Here is an 18000-nt window from a genome sequence, read left to right as displayed (position 1 = left end):
GTTTGTTGCAACCAGAAGGAAACTTTTCTCTAAGCCAGGGAAAAACTCCATTTCACTTTGTTGCAGAAAGAAGTTCCTGGTGTCCTGTACCCGATGTCAGTACAGGACAGCAAGGAGTTTCCTGGGCAATGATAGAACAAACTGGGAACAGGAAGATCAGATCTCCAAATGTGTCTTTTGCTGCTGGCTGGTTGCCTTTGGAATTCAGATTTTATCTGCTGTGTTCAACAATGCAGAAACAAAACACATAAGAGGAGAGGACTACAGTTCAAAGAAATCAAATAATAGATATTTAAATTAGGATTTTAAATGTTACCTTGCTACAGGAAAAGCAAATTACTTAGTTCCTTTTACAAAAAGGGTTATATCTTACTCTGAGATGGTAAAAAAAGTTCAAGTGTCTTGTCAGCAACTGATCACAAAACAGTAAAATGTTATCCTAACAGGACAGTAACTAAACAGCTATTTAAAGAAGTGCTTACCATTTGAAACAAATTGCTCTGTGAAACTGTATAAGTGCTGAGATAAATTTTTACAAATTGCTCTGTAAAAACAGTGTAAGTGGTGAGATAAGACTGTAGAAAACCTAATTACAGGGTTGTTTGTTTCCAACAAACATGGATTTTTAATAAAATATTGCTCTTTGTGTCCGTAAAAGTATATTTATTTTTGGACTGAGCAGGCCAGAATGCTGCCCTCCCAAGTATGAATCAGACCACAGAAATTTCAAAAGTTATCATAGGTTCAAAGAGGAAGTTTCAGATGACTGTGATTTTCAGACACTTGTTTATGCTACAAATAAAGGTAATTTTAAAGCTGAACTACCCTTTGTAAGGTGATGTGTTTTTAATTACTGTTTCTTTGGACAAAGTATAATGGTAGATGAAAACTGGAGGCTAGCTGATGGGTAGGGCTCCTCTTAAATCTGGCCTGGTGATCACTAAGTTTTGCTTCAAGTCTGTACAGTCATATTGATCGTTTCTTCTTCCTTGTTTTGTGGGTTTGGTCAGCCTGATGATTCAGAAATTGGCAAACACATGCCTGTGTTTCACCTTCTTTCTCACTGTTTTTTGTAAGCTTTCTGCTTCCAGGGCAGCCATACAAGAGGATTTTAAGCATCTGACCACAGGTATGAAAAAGTGGGTTTTTATAGCAGAAGAAATAACTAGGAATGGGGGGGGGGGGGGGGGGGGGGGGGGGAGGTTTCGTATTTTGAATCTTGTAGCTAATTCTCAGCAGCATGTGAATTTGCAGTATGTCTCAATAGCATGACCTAACCTCAACTAACTACAATAAGGCACATACAACAGCATCCTTTTACTATAATTGTGTATTGCAATAGCTACTTTCATGGTCGTTCAAGCTTTAAAAACTATATTTGCAGCTAAAAAATATTTTCTTCTTAGCAAATGCGTGCATTCATAGCTAGGCTACTTTTGTCTTCTATAGAAAACTTGTATTTTTTGCCTAACCTGCAATGTACTTGGCTATGTATTAGGCATATTTTGCCTAATATGCTTAATCTGCAATGTATTTGGCTTCTTGTCATGCTGCAAGTGTTGTGGTTCCACTGGTGTTTGTGAAAACAACACAAAGGCTATGTGAGACAGTGTGATAGGCTGACCTTGACTGCCAGCCTTCCACTTGACTATTTCCCACTCCCCCTACTCAACAGGACAGATGAACAAACTACCAAGAAAAAGACCATGGGTTGACATAAGGACAGGGAGATTGGTCACCAATTACCAGCATGGCTGAAACTGAGTCAGCTTGCAGAAAATTAATTGAATGTATTGCCAATTAAGAGTAGGGTAACAAGAAATAAAAACAAGACTAAAACCACCTTCCTTCCACCTTCCTCTTCTTTGGGGGCTCATCTCCATTCCTTCATTCCTGGCTCCTCTACTCCTACACATGCACACACACACAAAAGCCATGTAGAGAGTGACAGGGGCTGTGGTCTGCTCATTTCAATTTGTCTCTGCCACTTCTTTCTCATCGTGCTCTTTTCTTGCCACAAGAAGAGGTTTCTTCCGTGGAGTACAATACTTCACAAATTTCTACAAGGTGGGTCAAAGACTGGTGAAAATCTAGCGGTATTGCATACAATAAAACATCATGCCCAGCCTATGGGGAGTGTTGGATAGAGGTGCTGATTGCTTCTGGGGGATAGTCTGGGCATAATTTTATTTTTCTTCAATTATTAAACCATTTTTATCTGAACTAATGATTCTCCCCTCCATGCCACAGAGAGTGGTGTAGGGGAGGGGGAAGCAAGGAAGAGCCTGCATAAGCTGCCAGCAAGGCAAGACCATGACAGGTACCCCCAAAGTAACTGCAGCATGAATATCTGCTCCAGCATGCTCTCAGTGAGCTGCAGGGGAAGAATCTGCACCACCACAGTCCTATGCTTTAGGTATCAGCAGAGTCTCACATTTTTCACAATCTACTCTCTCTGAGCTGCTGTATGTAATTTTTAACTCTATAAATAACTATGAACTCTATAATAAGCATGACATCACAGAGGTGCTAACTATCTGTGGGTCTGTTTAGGAGACAGCTGGTGCTTTCTCTGTCCAACACCTGGGCAGGTGCTGCTCTTTTCTCACAAAGACCACTCCTGAAGTCTCTCTGCTCCCAGCACCTTGCTATGAGAACCTAGTACAGATCAACTCTTCTGGCTTCAGCTACTGAACAGTCAGATGCCACCAAAGTTACTCCAGGAAAGTTCTTGAAGACTATCAGAATAGCTAAGGATTTTAACTCCCTACATAAAAAGTAGTAGTGTGTTTCTTAATTTCTCTGGTAATAATGAGAATAATAACCTTTGCAATAGCAATCACCAGAGGGATATTCTCAATTTCTTAAGGCAAGAATAATTAAAAATCGATGTAACTGCATAGAAAGGGAGTTAATATGATATTTAAAATCAATGTCTTTTACCCAAATGGTTGTCTACAGACTACAGTCTAAATGATTGTACACAGCTATGTGATATTCCCCCACCCAGCTTTAACTTTAATTTTTTTTTTCTTTCTTCCACTATGGTGTATAGGAGATCAATAAATCAGGCCAGTTTTAGTCTTCATAACAAAACTATAATATACCAACACTGACTAAAAATACACTTTTCCAATGGCTAGCTTTTATTTGCTCTCCATCAATACCATTGCATTTTCAAAATTAGTTCTTAATAATCTTGTCTGAAATAAATTGTAAATTAAGAGTTGATGCCATGCTGATAGCACTGATGACTATAGTTGTCACTGTTTTAGTAATTAAGGTTCAGCTGCTGGGGCTTGAGAGCCCTTTGATAAAGAGTAAAGAAGCTGAAATCAAAAGAAGACAACATGCTTCATATTTATTTCAACACCTTTGGCAGTGTTGTGTTCCTTGATTCCTCCAGCACAATAATAAAATGCTGAGGAGTATCATCTTCACCCAGGATTGTTTATTTGTGTCCTAGATTGCAAGATAATGTGTGTATTCTATTTGCTGTCTGTTAGAGGTGTGGCAGTTATCTTCTGTTAATTGTGCCGTTTTCTTTATCTCTTCCACAAGCCAATTCTCCCTCCGGGGAGATATTTTCTGTTAATGGCCACTGAGTGTCACTGCATGACTGATAAAATTGAATCATCCCATTGTGGGAACTTCTGCCTAGAGGGAGGAGACAAGCATTCCTACTTGGATATAATCTGAGATTTTGGGACACCAGGACAGCCTTTTTCCCACTGGATTCCCAGAGGAGTAGCTCTCTTTTCCACTGGACTCTAAGAGGAAAACCAGACCCATCTACACCACCACTGGACTTTCAGAGGAAGACTGCAAACTTTACAGGATCACTGCTCCAACAGAACCACGCCTGTTACTGCAGCAGGACTGCAGCCACGATTTCAATGGGACTGCTACCAACACCCTGACCAACAGGGTGTCAGGTCATATTCTGACTCTTTCAGTGGGTTTTTTGTTGATGTTTGTACTATTACATTTGTATTTTTAGTTTTCCTAGTAAAGACTGTTACTCCTATTCCCATATCTTTGCCTGTGAGCCTTTTAATTTCAAAATGATAATAATTCAGAGGGAGGGGGTTTACATTTTCATTTCAGGAAGGTTCCTGCCTTCCTTAGCAGACACCTGTCTTTTCAAACCCAAGACAATGAGATTTTGGGAGCTGGGTCTCACCAGGCAGGTTTCCTCTTTATTCTACAGAATTTTTCTTTTTTCCCTGTATTTGGTCTCCACTGTGCTTATCTCCTGGGTTTTCTACCTGAACTACTGCTCAGATGTATTCCTGTATCTTGGCTGTGCAACTCTATTGCAAATGTCTTTGAAGCTTAGTATTGTTTGTGCATTGATGCTTCATGGTTGGTACCAGTTATGTCATTAGCATTATTACAGTGCTAGCAAATGCTTACAGATTGCTATAATTTACCCTATTTTGATGTGCTTATACTAGGCTCAAGGTATGCAAATACTAATGACACTCTTTTTAGTGTAATTCTACCTTACAGGAAGCAACAGCCTTCTGCTTTTGCTAAAGCTTATTTCCTTTTAAAGATTTGGCTTTCTGGCACTCAAAAATCACCAAAGGCAAAAGAGCAGTTCACTGATTTCCACGTGAATTTAACTCCCAAGGGTAATGAATCCTTGAACCTACAATTTACCAGAGAAATGCTGTCAGGCACTTGCACACTAGCTGTTAATTTGGGATCTTTAGTGTCAAGATGATCTGCATTGTTTTGCTGTGTTAAAGCCTAATACATTAAAATTCACATGTTCGGTGGGGTCGGCGGTCGGAGACAGGGACCACACATGCACACCAAAGCTCCATGGGGCAGACAGCCTGTCTTAGTGCTGAGAGCCTTCCTCAAAACTGCTCAGAACTGCTGGGCCTCGACAGCTCATTGGTCTGATCCTCACACAGCCCAGCTCCTGACCAGGGAGATGCCTGCAGCTCAGGATGGAACATGACAGGGGAAGGTCTCTGTCTATCAGTCCTGGGACTCCAATGCCACAAAATCCCTTGCTCATGCCTGAAGGCCATCCAAAGCTGTAGCATTCAATTTACTAGCTGTTGTTACCATGTTGTTATAGATACATATTATAACATAGATGCTTATTATAATATTGTTTTTTCACAAATATTAAAATGGATTCTATATATGTGGTGTTAAGTAACTTTGCTATAAAGATAGTTTTTATTTCTGTTGTTAACTAAAACTTGGAAATAGCTGATAAAGATATGTGTGTGTTAAAATGCCTGCTTGGTTGGGGTAATATCCAAGGAATATATGATGCGGACCCTGCTACTGATACGCCAACTCTCAGCATTCACCATCTGAAGACAGTATGGACCAAGGCCCAAAACTGGAGATGATGATAAGAATGGACTAAAACCACAGCCAAGGAATATGCATGCTCTAAAAAGGCAGACCCAAGAAGGAGCCATGCTGAACATTCTTGGAACATGTAAACTAGTTCAGGGAAAAGTTTTCTATGCATAATTGTTTATGAATATGCAACAGGCTGATGCAATTAAAAATGTTATATAAAGGGTGTTTCCAAAATAGCAGGTGTGCTCTTGGCTGAATGCCAAGAGGTACCTGGCCGTAAATCTTTGCTTTATTGTCTTTGTCTCCTATTGTCCTTTATTAAACTTTTAATTTTTACAGGAGAGTGAACCTTGTTTTTCACAATGTAGTGTAAATGAATATGAACAGCAAACCCAAGCAGTACAATACATGATAGTGTTTCTACCTACACTGCCTTCTCCATCAAGTCCTTTTCAGTTCCCTTAATTTTAAAATATTATCTGTATTCACCTGGGCTCCCACTATGCATGCTTATTTTAACAGCACCTTAACTGTTTGTGATTACCAGGACATTTAAACCCAAAATATTTTACTCAAAGCAGTTTCACACCATCTATCGGTTATGTGATATTCCTTCAGACCTCAGATTTCCTTTACATTTCCCTTATACTATTAGGATGTATAGGAGACCAACTAACTTCAGGATTTCCATCATTAGAATTGACCTGACTTCCAAACATGAAAGTATGTCTTATTTGTTTATCTATTTATTTGTATAATCAGTATCTTGTCTTGAAACTCAAAGTTCTTGACAACTGCTTCATTGTACATTTAATAGTAGGCAAAGCATGTAGTTTTGAATGTCTATCAACTGCATATGACATGTGGCATTCTGCATTTTTTACTGAGACCAAAGAGTCTCTCCTACTAAAGCATTAAGCATTATCACAGAACCACAAAACACAGTGAGTTGGAAGGGACATGCGAGGGTCATCAAAAGCAACTCCTGGCCCTGCACAGGACAATCCCAAGAGTCACACTGTCACCAAAATAGCGAGAAAAACAGAAAGTCTCAAAAATCTTTTTGGTGTTAGAGAATTCAGGTATACTTTATTCTGGCCAGGATGTTATTCTGGCCAAAATGTGCCAGAGAATATATTTCATCCACATATGCCCAGTTGTGCAGAAAAATCATTGCATCACACAAGCTTTTTTAACCTGATTTTTCACATATTTATGCAGACAAAAAACAAATAAATTCTCATTCATTGTTACAAATTACACAATTATTAGTATTTGTTCTCTTATAATTTATTGATCCCTTCTGCTTCCATACTAATTTGGTCCTCATTCTTTGATTCTCTTATCAGTCTTTTCCCAGACCAGGTGACTTCTCCAGGGGGTAATGCTCCCCAATGTTCGCTTATCTCTTGTATATCTTCTGGCTACTCCCAATCTGTTGATTTTAAACTCCCCAGACCTTGCCCAGACTTGGTGAACAGAGTCTTTTGAAGAGAAACAATTCCTCTCCTCCCAGGCAAAGGTGAACAAACCCCTGACTAAAGTCACATAAAATTTTTTTTAAATTATGCCATTTCCAACAACACTGTGTGTCTGACAGCCTACTGCTCAAACTTAGCCAGGCTAAGTGCTGTGACCACTTCCCTGTGGAGGCCACTATGGTTGACATCTAACATCATAAACTTCAAGATAACTAGGCAAGTCCATAATACACCAGGTGAACAAATGGCTGACAGGACAGATTCATAGAGTACATGAGGTTACACCAGGCTGGTGCTCAATCACCAGTAGAATTCTACAAAGTTCAATATTAGGGTCAGTATTTTTCAGTGCTTTTAGAAGTAAATTTGGATGCAGAAGTGATATAAAATTTTGATAGGCAAACTGAATTTTATTTTTATATATTTTATTTTAAAGAAAGCAAGCCCACAGCACTGGGTGGCCAGGGAGTCACCGCGCCACTAGTGGCACATGCCACTTTTTAAGTCTACCAAGCATTTTCCAGTGTGCTTGTGTTATCAGCAAGTATCAATAAGCTGGGAATCAGCAATTTCATAGTCTTTCCAGGTTGTCATTGGTTTCCTGTCCTTCTTGTGGTCATCTGGAGGGAGGCCCTTCACCGGTGTCTGCTACATAATTTTAGTCTGGTACAAGTGCATCAAGCTTTTTATTATACATAAACATTTAGTTGCTTTGTTGCAATACCCCTTAGCTTTATCACAACTCCTCTATTTTATTCTAAGCATCATTCGTTTTGCTACCCCATCTCCTTACTATACTTCTTCTATTTTCTTGTTTGATACTTTATTTGGCTGTTTGGTCAGAAAGTTTCAAAATTGTTCTTTGTTATCCCAGGGAACGTGTCCACTTTCCACATAGCAGATACAAGCATTTGCTGACTCCATTGCCAATTGACAAGAATCACAGAAACATTTTTCACAGAAGGCAAATGTCATATGCAACTCTGACAGTGATGCTAAAATAGGAGGAGCCATGGACTCTCTCCAGGGCAGAGAGGCTGTAATGAGAGATCTGGAGAGCTGGGCAATCACCAACCATTTGAAACTGAACAGGAGCTAGTGCCAGATTCCCCCCCTGGGGCAAGGTAATCCTGCTCATACATATAAATTATGGGATGGGATCCTGGAGGGCAGCCCTGCAGAAAGAGATGGGGGTGGGGGGAGTTGGGCTGATGGCAAATTGAATCTGAGTCAGCAGTGCCCTGGCAGCCAGGAGGGCCAGTGTGTCCTGGGGTGCATCAGGCACAGCATCACCAGCCGGACAAGGGAAGGGATTGTCCCACTCTGCTTTGCACTGGAGCAGCCTCACTGCCTGTGCTGGGGGCTGGTTTGGTTGCCACAACACGAGAAGGACATTAAGCTACTGAGGAATGCAGAGGAGAGTTACCAAGGTGGTGGGAGGTCTCAAAGGCAAGATTTACAAGGAGCAGCTGAGGCCATTTGGTTTAATTCACCTGGAGAACAGAAGGCTGAGGGGTGGTGTCATCACTGTCTACAGCTTCCTTGAGGTGGGCAGTGCAGGGGATGTGCTGATCCCCTCTCTGGTGAGCAGCAGTAGATCACAAGGAAATGGAACAAGGCCACATATATGTTCTAGTGTCGGGTAATCCTGCAGGGAGCAGCGAGTTGGACTTAATGAGCTTTATGGGTCCATTCTGTTGAAATTCTCTGTCATTCTAGGGTTCTAGAAGTACTCACATGTTGCTCAAATTTAAAACCTGAAAGACTAACACTTCTTTCTAAACTCAATGTCAGTATTTAAAAACAGGATGTGCCTCGACTCTAATTTAAGCCCCCTTAAATTTGGCCTCATGTATATGACTATTGTAAGCAGCACTGTTTCAGAAAATACATCAGTCTGATAAATCACACCACCACAATTAAACTTTTTTTTAATATGTTTCTACCTACACACCAAGAGCTTCTTACAAAAAACCGAGAAAGCTGCTCTAGGTGGTAACAGCCACAAAAAAATGCAAGTGACAAATCTTCTGGACTGAGACGTAAGAATAGTTAGTATTAATTCTATCAAGTAATCTCCTGTTTCTCAGCCAAAGATCCATTGTTTCTCAAAGAAGAACTCCAATGCCAAGAAACAAGTTTGAACACAAATGAATAATTATAATTTCATAACATTCAAATACTATGCATCAACTCATTTCTCTTGTCAATTTTGTCCCCACATCAAGTCTGAAAGTCTGAAGGTTACAGCAAGAGCTGGTTGATTCCTTTTTTCAGAAGAATATTTCTCAAATAAATTAGGGTTTTTTTCATCTGAAATATTTTTTTTTCAAAAGGAAAAAAAGAGATCACCTTAGGTGATTTTTTAATGATTATCTATGGACACTACATTATCAATTACTCTGCATGTTTTTTTTCACAAGCCCATCCATCTATCCTGTTATTCCAAACAAATTTTGGACCTGCTGGTTTATTCAAATTGAATTACTATTTAAAATCTAAAAACTAATTTTCAAAAGGTTTTGTGAAAGCAATGATTGAAATCAGCAGAAGCAGCAGAAAAAATTCATTACTAGTGAAAAGCTGGTTCATTGAGATTCTTTTTCTTTATCATGGATAAGAAAAAGAATCTCAATCACCCAGCTTTCCTTCTACTATGACAATGAGAAAAACTTGAGTCAGAGCTCCTGATTAGCTGCGTTGCAAACACATCCATTCATCAGATGCAATTCTTCTAAGCAGTGAAAAAAAGTGCTCCTTTTTTTGTTTTGTGGTTTGTTTTGTGGGTTTTTAAAAATTTATTTTAAACTGCTTTTCATTTTTGGAAGAAAAAAAGTTAAAACTTTCCCCTTTTTAAAAAAGTAAAGAAAAAAAAACATTGAAGCATAGGATGTAAAACACAATGGGGTTTGTTTCTAATTTTTTAAAATAAGTATTTTTGAAGTAGGTAGATTTTTTTCGTACTTTCAGAATTGTACTTGGAAATCTTATTTCTGTATTTCTTATGAATACAGAGACATATAATGAACTTATAATTCTGCCAGTTAACAAGAGGCCTTAACACAGTCAACATAAAGACTAATTTAGTTCTCACGGGATTAATTAAGCTGATTTGAAGGAACAGAAAATTTTGTTTTGTTTAACTTAGATTGCTAAAATGATGCTAATAATTTAAATGAGGATTCTCCTCATTATTCAATTAGTTTATTTTCTCATGAAAGAAAAAAAATACAGAAGATGGAAAAATGAAGTTCAGAACTACAGCATATTTGCCAAATAATGAAGAATTTGTAGTAAAATTCTCAATATATATTATATATATAATATATATAAATAATATATATAAATAATAATATATATATTGAGTTTGTATATATGTATTATATATATATAAACTCAATATATATAAATTCAGTTAAGTACTATCAGTTATGTGTCATTAAGTTATGCAGTAATTTTGTTTCTGTCACATCACTCCATTCCTTCTGGTTCAGAAGCCTACTGATTTACTCAGTTTTGTTTGCTTGGGCCAAACATTTTGCTTAAAATAGAAGCACAAAGAGAAAGCAAAAAAATGGAGAACAAAACAAAAGCAAAGTACAGCATGGAAGAGGGAGAGACAGAGCAAAGTTTTATAGAGGTGAGACCACAAGTCTCACATTTGGATGAAGTACCTGTTCCCTAGAAGGAACCTATCACTTTGGCTGTTAAGTCAGCCAAATAAACTCCACCAATCTTTTGCCCCTAACATTTATAGAATCCTTCAATATACACCTTTGGCTACAAACATTGCTTGAAACATCAACACTTTTGATAACTCCAAAATGGTGAAAATTTCACAAAGCACAATTCTAGGAAGCTATTTGTAAGAGATTATTTACTGTTAGAGTAATCCTTCTGCCTGTGTCTAGTCAAATAGGCTCAACTGATGATCCTCCAAGCCATGCCACTGCTCCTCCTTGTGCCACTCTGCTTTCTTAAATGCTGCTCCTTACCTTAACCTGCCTTTTGTACTTTGGCTGGTCAGACTTCTGTGGACTGCTTAGACCCACAAACTACTCACACAGAATATCAAGATGTGGGGGGAAAAAAAATAAATAAAAGGGGGTAGGAAGGGGAAGTTTCTGGGGATATAGGAAGTTGATTTATTTCTTTTAAAATCTGATCAGAAAGATTGCAAAGAAAAACATCCTCCAGATAATATCTACACTTTACATTTGTGTAAAGTTATGGTTTAAGTTGAACATACAAGAGGTCTCAAACAAAGTCTCCCATCCAAAAAACCCAAATCTGTTTCAGAGCTAGAACTGTATAGACAGCAAGCTTTGAAATGAATCACATCCCATGTGTTGTCTCTCAAAACTTCAAGGTAAATATTTACTTATCCTAAACATTTAGGCATGTGTCAGTTTCCAAATTCTGCACCTAGGAATTGCAATATATTTAGAGAAACTTCTGATAAAGATAGTTACTACAGGTTTGCCCTTACTTTAGAGTCCCAGACAGATGACAATGATGGGATTGATAAATCTCCCATTGGCTATGATGGTACAGGACTTGGTACTAGCTGAAAACGTTAGATTGGTTTAATTTTGTGAATGTAAGTGTGAAATTTTGTCATGTATAATTTTGAAATTCTTTTTAATCCTTGAACTGTATGACAAACACCTTTAATACTCATATATTACTTATGCATCAGTAGTTGTCAGCTGTACTTAGCTCTTTTTACTTCTGTTCACACTGATCCTTACAGGCATATTTCATCCATGAATTAGAAGATAAAGTGAAGGAATGTATGTGCCTTTGCACAGGAGATACACTGCTATCACTTTTCAGGTAACAGTCATGATCTCCCTTTGTTTCACAAATGGAAAAGCAGGAGAACCTTCCCTGGATTGAAGTGTGACTAATCAGGAAAGAATTGCCAGGAATTAAGCAGGATTATGTTGGCCTGTCATCTCTCCCCATCCCCCATCAGAAAATCATGAAACAAAACACCGTCTCCAGAAATCTTTAACTTTCCTTTTCTCATATTAAAATAAAAATCCTCTAGATCCTACTTGGTCACTCTTTCTCAAGAGATGTCATTTTCGGACAGGGAGTTAGTACAAAGTGGAGCTATGTAGTTTGAAAACTCCACACTGTTATTTTTGGGTTCATGGTAGTGTTAGGTGTGTTTTGGATAATTCGTGCTTATAAAAAGAAATATATATAAAATAGGTATATATATAAAATATGTATATGTTGGCAAGAAATATTCTTATAATGTTTTAAGTATGCAAGACAGAGCCGGGGATGTCAAAACTACCTAAGAGGGAGGAGGACCTCATTTGCAAACGAATTAACGTAGCTGGGCAGGAGATGGGTCATTCCCCAAGGTAATCTAGGAACTCCCAGGTGATGAATACTCGATAAATATCTAAGATTGAGATAGCTGTAGCCATCAGAAAGATACACCTCAATGCGAAGTTCCAGTAACTCAATCATGGATGTACATTGCTCTGGACACCAGAAACTCCATGAATATGTGGGATTCTGAAAGGAAGAAAAGCTTGATCCCTGAAAACTCTGCCTCAGGCAGAACAGACTGTATAAGAACCCCCGGGACAGGGCAATCTGTGTGAAACATAGGAGACCCGATGCTGTAGCAGTTGGACCTGTGTCTCACCCAGCGCCGATCCCGGGCTCGGCACTGTCCCTTTGATTGTGGCTGTCCTAGACCGAATCTTGATCACCAAATAAAAAATTTATTTTTATTAATTATTCATTCGGCTGGATCATTTTTACCTATAAGAGTAGTAACTTCACTGGAATCTTGTTTCCATCAAAAGCCCAGCTTTCCAGAATATGATTAAAATTTTCTGTTTAGAGCCAAAATTTCTGTATTTTCTCTAATTTAAATACATTTGCTCTGGAAGCATTTTCAAACTAGAGTGGCCAGTGTCTTGTCCACGAAAACCTCTTCCTTGGGTCACACTGACAGAAAGCAATCTCAGCTGTGGTCAAGATGCAAGGCTCAGTATGGCCCATGAATCAACCAACCTCAAAATAAACCAACCAAACAAAGAAACACTGGGGGGTACAGGAATGATGCAGTATCTTTGGAATCTCAGCTTCCCTGATGGTCTACACTTGGTTTACAGTTCTCTTTCTGAGGCTCACCAATCTGTGCCAGAGAGGCAGAGTGCACACAAACAGGATCCAGCTCCTTGACTTCCATGTTTTTAGCAAACATTTTTCTGCAGACTTCTCTATGGCTGTGTTTTCTTTCCCAGGTTTTTTCTGGGGAGCTTTTTTTTTTGTTTGTTTGTTTTGGTTTTGGTTTTGGTTTTGTTTTGGTTTTATGCACCAAAGAGCAGCAGTACACTCATTTAAAAGATCACAATTAATTAATCAGCAATTAGGCTGATTAATTGAATAAAGCAAGACACAGGCTTCACATAGTGAGTCTTGCATCTAATAGTGAAATGAGCTATTATGTCTTCAGATGTGCTGTCTCATATTTGTTCCCATGTTTAATTATATGTCTCATTAAAAGGCTCCTACACGGAGTTTCCTGTACCATCTGACATCCACTGTATCTCATTACACCTTCACCTCTATGACAAAAGAGGCACAGCTGCAGGTATGAGAGTCAGTAGCATCCCTATGAATTCACACTCTTCTTCCTTTCAGATATTTCCTTTGTTCATAGGACTGCAGCATTCCTGCAAAGGCATTTGTTGCTGAATGTTTCTTCCATGGTCTTGCAAAAGTGATGCTCTATTTCCTTGTATTTGCATTACTCATTTCGAAGAGTCATTAAATTTGCACACTAAAGACATGTAGGACGTGGAGAAATAACTGTTGTGTGGAAGTAATTTTGCCTCTGTCTAATGAGTGCACTTTTCCATTAGATATGCTTCTCAAGTCTGTTGGGTGCCTGTTGCCATTATATCCACTTGTAGCTTTACCTTTCAAGATTGCATTATTTCCTACTGTTGCTATAATGAGACACAGCCTTACTGCCTCTATGTGGAAAGAGGCTCTTTCACAGAGGTGTGTTGATGGCTAACACTACATGCTCTCTTTGCCTTGCAGTATTCTTCTCTAAATGTTTCTGTATCCAGCAACTCAGAACAGCAAGTTATTAGAACAACTTTGCCTGTGCCTCTCAGTTCTATCCTGCTTTTCTCCAGCACTCTATTCCAGCACTTGAGCTTTATCAATGTGATAATCTCATTACTCACAAAAATCATGTACTTTTTGGATAGTGCAAAGTAGTCTCTGGGTTACTTTCCAAACACTGCTGTTCCTAAACTTGTAAAAGTCACAGATACTTTATAAATTAATGAGAAAAATATATAAATTTGAAATTAAAAATTAATACATGTTATAAATGAATGTTCTGATTTAACCATTAAAGAAATATATTAAATTATCAAAGTATATATTTGGGAAAAAAAAAGCCACAAGCTATTCGACTCTGAGCCAGGCAATCAGTGTCAGGGAGACTTAGGACTTGGCCTCTATCGCATCAAAGTCCCCATGGGTCTCCAAGGGTCAGTTCTAAGGGGTCCATTTTTATACAGTCTCTCAGGCTTTGGAAGGGGGCTGTCTTTAGCATATTATCGTCTTTTTCCTCCGGAACAGGATAAGCTTCTGATGATGCCTATCAGAATGCCTCCTGCTGGGATCTAGTCAGATGAGAGAAATCTCTTGGAATATACATTTCTGGAGACAGTGGCTTCTTGGTGTTTGAATTTTTATCACTTAGTCTGTTGCTGCTGCTGATGCCTATCAAAAATGCCTTCAGCTGGGTTCTTGTCAGACGAAAAATCCTTTGGAATATACATCTCTGGCAACAGTGTCTTCCTGGTATTTTGAATTTCTATCACTTAGCTTGCTTGTTGCCTGACACTGGTTTTAGTACACAAAATGATGTGGTTTTTAACTTCATTTAACATGAATTATTTTATAACATATACTACATATTACAATACATCTATGTATTTATTCAAGACACTAATAAACTTTCTGAGTTAGGGATCAGGCTTGTTTAATATGTAATATTAAACATAATACGTTTAATATGTTTAATATGTTTCCCATGTAACTAAAGCATGGAACATGTGAAATAATTTTTCAGCTAACAGACTACTTCTACTAAGGCCTTCTTATAAACATAACCAGAATACAAAAGAAATATTTGAACAGACTTCTCCTGAGTTTAGACACTTCCTTACACGCTGATGACTTATTACCTATATTTAATGTAATGTAATGATTTCTGGAACATGATAACTTTTTAAAAAAATACTTATTCATTTTATATGAGATCATCAACATGCTGTGTCTACATGCTCCACTTGGAAAACTCAAGGCTTCCTTTTTTTTCTTTCCCAAGTATTTTTTCCTCAAGTATTCTTGTTTGTTCGTTTGTTTTGTTGTTGTTTTGTTTCCAGTTGTGCTGGTACTCAAGGGAATAAAGATCTAGTCTAAGAATGAAGAATCATTAATCCTGATGGTACTCTCATGGAAGAAGTGTGCTGGTTGTCCTTCAGCTAGGAGAATTGGTTTAACAGCAAAAGATCACACAGGAACCAAGTTACCAGGCAAGCAGTGATGTGGATCAAGTCACCCCAGGCACACAACTCAGTGTTGGCTAGAGATGCCAAGTAAAATGAGGGTAGTCTGCTGATCCCAGGTGTCTTTACACAGCATATTCAGGAAGGAGCATGAGTCAGAGCAGGGGACTGTTCACTTTACTGTGTGTCTCACCAGTAATCTATGTTTGACTTGTAAGTAAAATGCAATCACCATTGTAAAGCTTTGGAAAGCCTACTTCAGTGATGGGAACTATGTCTGTGCCATGATCTTGGAAAGAAAAGAGTGGAAATCATACTTAAATTGGTAGAATACTAAGCTGCCATCCATTACTAATCCAGCACCTGAAGTGATTTCTAGGTCCAAACAAAGGCAAGGCGTGATATGAGAATGGTGTCTAACTGTGCCAAGGGGAAAGCACACTCTCATGCTTTTCCCTTGGCATGAGATTCTAACAAGGAGAAAGCAATTAAGTCACTTGCAACAACACATTCTCATTCTAGTGTTTCTACTTGGAGACCACCAAGGCACCACCATACTGCACAGGAAGTGGCTAAACTGGAGCTGGCACCTCTTTCCTCTTTTACGGGACTCTCATATGGATACCATAGTTCCCATCTCTTTAGTCTCCTGTCCTGACAAGGTGGTGGATGGGGTCTCTTTTTCTTCATAATACTTCCTAGCCCATTAGAAACTTTTGAGATTGAAGTTGTTCCAGGAAGCTAAATTATTTTCTTTCTCTTTGCCAAAGATGAAACATTTTTAAGGATCACAGAATCATCATGAATACAAATAAATCACTCTTTCTCTGAAGTCTTTATGTTGAAGGGTAACAGCATACTGTCAAAACAATAGCAGATTAAAAAAAATAAATTCTTGGAGAAGGAACAGTGTAGCTAGGAAGAATATCTGTGTGTTCTGCTCATGCTGAAATCATCCTGCAGCTTGTAAACTAGTAGCCATTTCTGAATCATGTACAGGAACTAAGGCACTCTATTCATATTGGAAAAATATCTTAAAATGGGCAGATGATTTATATAAATAATTTTCTAGGGCTTGATAGAAGCATACTGAAGCAAAAATATCCATCCACTTAGACAAAAATTACTCACTATGATATTCTATTCACATATACACAGGCATTCCCTACCAATGGCATTCTTGAATACAAAGGGTGATTATCAGAATTCCTGCTATATTTCCTTTCAATATTAATCCTTGTTTAATCTGCAGACTCTCATATCACACTTGAAGAAAACTGCTCCCACAGAAAGTGATCAACCCAAGTTTGGGTTTAGGTTTATTTTATACCTAAATACAGGTATAAAATAGGATAAAATGGACATCCTCATTAACATTTTTAAAATATGTTGATAGATAATAATAGTTGTCACTATATGTTAAATCCACAGCCAAGTGAATTTACATGTGATCTGACTATGTGTATGAGTTCCCTTTCCCTTCTTTCTTTGTATTTAATATTATTTTTCTTTCTTTCTTTTCTGTCATAGAATTTTAGTGAAATTTTCAACTTATTAAAATTTTTGGCAAAATTCCCAAGTCTGATATGAAGCCAGAATTTTACTCAGTAAATCTGGTTGACTAAATTCTTAATTTTAATAGTATTACACTGTATCTCTTTTTCTGTCTTGTTTTCATGCTATAGACTGTTGTGGAAGATTGTGTTTGAATTAGCTAGTATGCAGCTGTGAATACCTTCTTATAGAAAAGAAATCTGAGTATTATTTTGCCAAGTTTAAAATAGAAGACAAGAGCTGCAGTTGTCCTTTGTGCTCCTCTGATTGATATTCAAAAGCATCTGAAACCTCTTCTGATTTCTCACAACAATGTGAAATGTGTATCTATTTCAGCTTATTTCATTGAAAACGTCCTCAGCAACTTCCAACTAAATCCTGAGCCTTACTTTCATTTATAAGAATGCTTCTTCTTGTTAGGTCTTTTCAATTTCTCCACAATCCCTAGACATGCTTTGATCACTTTGGAGTTAGAGACAAGGTACGGTCAAACCCTTCTCACATAACAGAATGGGCAAGGCTGTAACTAAAGAGCAGTCATCACAAAAGCATTGATAGAATTATTCTGCTCAAAGGCATGTATATACCATGTAAGAGGCAGAACAGTAGTAGGACCTGTGAAAAAAAGAGGGATATTTTAAGGTTCTAAGCATTCTTAAAAGAGAAAGATGCAATTGGATCAGAGAGCAGGTAATTCAGATCAGCATATACATATATGAATCTGAGTCTCCTCATGTCTCTGTGGATTTCCAGATGTAATGACTATAGGCTAAGAATAGCATCTGAATGCAGGACTGATAGTTTGATCCTTTGCTATATTTTCACAACAAATCTGGCTTCAAGTGGTAAATGTTGCTTCTCTTCCAATTTATATCTGAAGTTGTACATTGGGGTTGCTTTATTCTGTTTTCTGGTGTTTGTTTGAAAACAAGGATTTCATTTCTATATTAGGCCCTTCTTTTTTTTAAACAGCTACTTATCTTTTCAGCATAGGTGTATATATGCAGATATATAGATAGATAACTATATAAATATATAATTTTTTTTTCCCCCTGGGATTTAGG

This window comes from Lonchura striata, chromosome Z, assembly GCF_046129695.1.
Source record: "Lonchura striata isolate bLonStr1 chromosome Z, bLonStr1.mat, whole genome shotgun sequence".
Taxonomy (NCBI): Eukaryota; Metazoa; Chordata; class Aves; order Passeriformes; family Estrildidae; genus Lonchura; species Lonchura striata.
Note: the sequence above shows the minus strand (reverse complement) of the source record.